Consider the following 6,063-nt stretch of genomic DNA (forward strand, 5'->3'; position numbering starts at 1 on the left):
GGTCACCCGACAAGCCTTGCCGCGGGGTGCTGCAACTGCCCGTGCACAAGTTCGGGATACTAGGGTACCCCTACTCTAGTACACCGACAGGAGCCCCCGGGCCTGGGCCACACACGATGCCGAGCGCTGTTGGGCCAGGCCCAAAACAGGGCACGGGCACGCGCGGCCTGGGTTACGCCGTATCTTTCTCCGTATCCACCGCGCCCTCCCCGAACGGCACGCGTTGAATGCGGCGTCGTGGGAGAGATCGTGGGTGGTTTCTTTATTCGGAAAGGCAGAACGTCCGCCCCCTCCCCCCTTATAAGCAGGGGAAACAGGGGCAGTTCGCCCATCTCGCCGGTTGCTACTCCAATCTCAAAAATCTCCGCCGCTCCCTCCTTCTTCCCAAAGCTGAAAGAGAGCAGCGCTCCGCCCCCCATTGCCACCAGCATCACCAACGCCGTCGATCTCCCCCACCACCTCCGCCATGGCTCCGAAAGCCGACAAGGGGAAGGTCGTGAAGTCGGCCGAGGCGCAGCGGCTCGCGGCGCTGCGGAAGGAGCGGGCAATCTTCCCCCCTCAGCTCGGCGCGAAGGAGCTGAGGGAGTACTACTATCTCTTCTGGTCGACGGAGACGCGAGCGCATCCGCGTACGAAGGTACTCCCTGCTGCCGCTTCGGAACTGGCTCCGAATGGGTACCCCTTCTTCGCGCTGTTCTTCTACTGCGGGCTCTGCCCGCCCTTCTCTGAATTTTTCTGCGATATCATGAACACCTACGGGTTCCGCCTCCTTGACTTCACCCCCAATGCTGTCCTGACCATGGCAGTCTTCGCACATCTCTGCGAAAACTTTGTCAGAGTCTATCCCAACGTAGCTCTTTTCCGCCATTTCTTCATGCCCCGAGTTGAGAGAGGAGAGCCCTTATCCGGCGGAATTGCCTGGATCTCGAGGACCGGCAAGAAGGAAGCTTATCTGGAGGGAGAGCTCCGCAGCAAGTGGTTGGAATGGAGGGCAGAATGGTGCTGGATCGTCGAGGAGAACCCGCAGCCATTTACCGCCCAGCGCCAAGTCCCAATAGCGCGCGGCAACGATTGGAGCAACGTGGCCCTGGAAGATGATAGGCTGAGGATTGCCGTCACTCGGATCCTATGCCTCAGGCATGCCGGGCTCACCGTAGGCGCTGTTGGCGCGGATTTCCTTCACCGTCGCATCGCCCCCCTGCAGGAGAGGAGGAGACCCGCCTGGGAGTTCCAGAACGCAGCGAATATCATGAGGCTACGCCCGGGCCTCAACTTCAACTTCACCGTCTTGGAACTGGACGCGATGATCCTGGAGCTGTTCAAGCGCGACCCTCAACATCCCGAAGCGTTTATGTTGCCGGTGGGTGTCGTTCCGTTGTGCAACAATTCCTCGCTCGACCGCATCCGGGCAATGATGCCGCTGTGCGATTCGCATGGAATCGTTCCAACTTGGCAAGAGCCTACAGACGACGTCGTGCAGGAGTTCTTCGACAGCCTGGTAGAAGTGGCGGTCCGCTCTGATGAACAGAAGAGCCTCACCCGCGACACTACCGATGCGGAGATGCAGCGCATCGCCACTAGGCTAGAAGAGGCGGCAGCAGCCGCTGCCGCGGGCGAGTTCGGATTCACCGTGGAGGAGGCAGAGGCAGCAGAGGCGGCAAGCCTTGCCGAGCGAGAGGAGGTTGTCGGCGAGGAAGAGCTTGTCGGGCCTGAAACTGAGTCGAGCGAGCCCGGCGAGGGAGAGCTTGTCGGGCTCGAACCTTCAAGCAGCTCGTCGCAAGCGGAGCCCCCAGCTCCATCGAGAAGGCGTCTCCGCAGGGCTGGGGACGTAGCGGAGCGGCAGACGAGTCAACAGCCGCCGTGCCGTGCGACACGCTCTACCGCGGCAAGCAATGTTACCGCGGGAGCGCCTCACGCCGCTGCGGCAACTGGAGCGGGGTCTTCCCGGTCCACCGCCACTGCTCCTGCCAAGCGGGCAAGGGAAACTACTCCTCCGCCTCGTCGCACCGGAGGCGAGCCGGACTTTGATCTCTCTGCGCTCAGCTTCGACGAGGAAGAAGAAGAGTAAGATTTTTTTGCTGTACTTGTAGTTCTTCAATTTTTGTTGCTTTGTCTTGTATCTGACTTGCTTCGCTCTGAACCCATTCCTTTTCAGGACGCTGGCCCAGAGAGCAGCGAAGAGAGCCAAGGCCCCGGTGATTGTCATCGAGGACGATCCCACTGTGACGGCGGGGGACATGTCCGAGACCACCTTGCCGGACCCGGCAACCCTTCCTCCAAGCAGCCCCCAGCGCAGCCCCCAGCGTGAGTATATGGTTTATTTCCTGCTGTCGGGCGTGCATGGGTGCTTTTTCTTTGCTAATATCTGATTTTGGTTTGTGTAGGAGCAGAGCAGCTCCACCAGGAGTGCCCGGAAGCCGCTCCCGAAATGCCATCTGCTTCAACTACACCGCCAAGGGAGGATTCCCCGGCAAGGGAGCGTTCTACGGCAAGGGGGAATTCTTCGGCAAGGGACAGTTCTCCGGCAAGGGACGGCACCAGCGATCCTCCAGTGGTTGAGACCACGACTGCAGGTCCCAGTACAGGTAACCCCCTTGCCTGAAAACTTCCCTTGGGTTCTTGTTCTCCTGCTTTTATTTTTGGATATTTGCTTGATTCTTCTCCTTTTTCCGTTCGTCAGATCCATCTGCCACGGAGCCGATGGAAACCATCAGGTCGCCGGCGAGGAGAACACGCGCAGCAATGCCAACGACGCCGTCGCCACCGACGGAGAAGCCGACGCTGATGAGCCTGCCGACGAAGAGGCCGCCAAGGCTGCCGCCGCAGAAGCTGGCGAGGGATCCGGCGATCGCACTGATGGCCCCGAGGCCGCAGGAGCGCCAAGTGCTAGCCAACCGCCGATCCCTCCGTCGCTGCTGCAGCGCCAGGATCCGAAGAGCCCCAGCCTGGCGCCTATCTGAAGGCCAGCGACGACATCTTCATCAAGCTTCCCTGGGCGTCAAGCTCCAGGGCGCCGGTTGAAGGAGAGATGTTGGATGGGGAAGTGCTTGCCTCCGCTGGGCTGATGCTGGTCGACGCGCCAAGCAGTAGCAGCGACGAGCCTGAGGAGGAGCGGCTGTTGTGGAAGCTGTTGTCGCTCTACCGCGCCCGACAAGCCAAGCTGGTGTCCCGAGAAGCACTTGTCACGAAGGCGGGAGTGGACATCGAGAAGCGCGCGGAGGAGCTCCGGGGTTTCAGGAAGGAAGCTCTCCGGGCCCTGGCAGAGGAGCGGGAGCAAGTCGCCGAGGAGCGGAAAGCCTTCCTCCTCGAGAAGGCTGAGGTTGAAGAGCAACAGCGGCTTGCTGCGGAGAAACTATCTGCGCAAGAAGGCGAATTGGCGCAGGAAGGTCAACCTTGACAGCCACGAGGAGGAGCTTGCCGCGCGCGAGCAAATGTTTGGCGGGGCTCTCAAGGAGGCAAAGGATGCTGCCGCAGCTGCCGAGGCCGCCAAGAAGGAGCTGGAGACGAAGATGGTGCAGCTGGAGGCCGATCTCAAGGCGAGCGACGAGGAGCTTGCCGCGCTCAAGCGTGAGCGCGAGAAGGACGCCGCCGCTCATGGCGAGCTGCAAGGCCGTCTGGCTGAGAGGAGCAAAGAGCTCAGCGCCGCCAAGGACTCCAATGCGGATCTTGAGTTGAAGCTGGCTACTTTGACTCAGACGCTGGACGGCGCCAGGGAGCGGGATGTGGCCTTGTCGAAGAAGATCAAGGCCGACGAGGCGCTGATGGCGAATGCTGCCGCCGCCCATAACGCCTTTAGGGAGAATGTGGAGCACTGGACCGAGGGTCTCATGGATGCTGCCGCAGCCATTGACGAGGAGCTGACGCAGCTGGGAATGGAGGATCTTGGGTACTCCTCCGACGAGCACCTCCAACCCAGCGCCAAGCTCAGCTTATTCTTCAAAGGCGTGGCGACGGCCCTCCAGCGACTCCGGGAGAAGATCCCAAAGCAGCTGGCCGACGAGTCGCGCAAGATCTGCGCGGGGGCTCTTCAGAAGGTGCTGGTGAAGGTGGCCTTCCGCAACCCAGGCCTCAACCTCACCAACGTCCTCAGGTCCTTGTCGCCGGATGCTGACCTGGAAGCGCTCAAGGCCCTTGTCGCACCCATTGTGGACAAGGTGAGCGGGATCAAGAGGGTTGAGGGCGACCGCGTAGATTAGGCCGCCCATTTTCTCTTTTCCTTGTCGCTGCTGGTCATGTTATGAGAACAATCTATTAGAGCTGCGACAAGCTATCTTGTAATATGACTCTATTTTGGGTGGCAATTGCTATGTTATTTCCTTTACTTGATTCCTTCCTTTGCATGTATCCGCCCTACACTTTTAGGGAACTTGTCAGCGCAAGCACCTTAGCCGCGAGCGCTGAGTGCGGGACGTCAGCAGCCTGCTGGCGGTGCCGCTACCGACAAGAAACCTTGTCGCAACTAGTCGCAGCTCACTTAAGTTGTTGAGCGGACTCGAAACAAAATAAGGGCGCAACTAGCTACGAGTTGGTTCCTCTGCGCACAGGTTTTCCATACAAAGCACGGTCGTTCGAGGAAGATAACTTAAAAATTAAAACTAATTGCTCAAACTTTGGCAACTTAGCTTTTCTGTCGTTTGCTTTCCGGTAAGGCGAAACTTCCTTGAACGAGGCCTGGTCCACACCATTATCTTCTCCTTTCCCCCCGGCAAACTTGTGGGCGAGGGAACCTTCCTTCCTTTGAGAAAGAGAAAGAAGAGAAAATAATGATACGGAGCCTTACGGCTCGTTATTGCTTACCGGTGGTAGGCGCTGCACAAAGTGTCAGATACATGCATGCAAAGAACAGTAAAAAGCATGAAATTGACAAGATGTGCGGAGCACATGAGCTTTACTTATGCACGGGGTCTGTGCCCGGCTTTGTACAAAGGATTACATGCAACATCGGCAAGACTTGTACAAAAGGTGGTTGCCGGAACAGGTTCCGGCAACCGCGCCTTACGGGTAAAACTTACGAAGATGCTCAATGTTCTAGGAGTTGCTAACCGGATTGCCATCTTTGGTCTCAAGGCGGACAGCGCCAGGCCTAGTGACTCGTTTCACCCGGTAAGGGCCTTCCCACTTCGGCGTCAACTTGTTGGAATTCTTGGCGGACTGAACGCGCCGAAGAACAAGGTCGCCTTCCTAGAAACTTCTGGCATTAACTTTGCGGCTATGGTAGCGGCGCAAAGCTTGCTGGTATCGAGCAGCTCGTACAGCAGCCTGAAGACGGTCCTCCTCAAGGAGCAGCGCCTCATCTTGTCGCAACTGCTCTTGCTCCAGCTCATCATAAGCGAGCACTCGAGGTGACCCGTATACGAGTTCCATGGGGAGAACTGCCTCTGCTCCATAAACTAGAGTGAAAGGTGTCTGGCCAGTGGCTCGATTTGGCGTCGTCCTGACCGACCAAAGAACCACCGGCAGCTCCTCAATCCAGTTCTTTCCGCACTTGCGCAGCCTGTCGAAAGTCCTGGTCTTGAGCCCGCACAGCACTTCAGCATTTGCCCTCTCCGCTTGACCGTTGCTTCTCGGATGAGCAACAAAAGCGAAGCAGACCTTGGCGCCAAGATCTTGGACGTACTGCATGAAGGTGCGGCTCGTGAATTGTGTGCCGTTGTCGGTGATGATCCGGTTAGGGATCCCGAAGCGGCAGACAATCGACCTGAAGAACTTGACCGCTGACTGTGCTGTCACCTTCCTCACTGCTTCCACTTCCGGCCACTTTGTGAACTTGTCGATTGCAACGTACAAGTACTCAAAGCCCCCGACAGCTCGGGGAAAGGGGCCGAGGATGTCGAGCCCCCCCCCCCCCGAAAATGGCCAGGATAAAGGGATCGTCTGGAGAGCTTGAGCTGGCTGGTGTATCTGTTTGGAATGGAACTGGCACGCTTCACACTTGGTTACTTGTGCAGTTGCATCCTGGAGGGCTGTCGGCCAAAAGAAACCTTGCCGGAATGCTTTGCCAGCAAGTGCTCTTGCGCCAATGTGGTGACCACATATGCCTCCATGTATCTCTGCCAACAGCTT

This window comes from Triticum dicoccoides, chromosome 2B (assembly GCF_002162155.2).
Source record: "Triticum dicoccoides isolate Atlit2015 ecotype Zavitan chromosome 2B, WEW_v2.0, whole genome shotgun sequence".
NCBI classification, from domain to species: Eukaryota; Viridiplantae; Streptophyta; class Magnoliopsida; order Poales; family Poaceae; genus Triticum; species Triticum dicoccoides.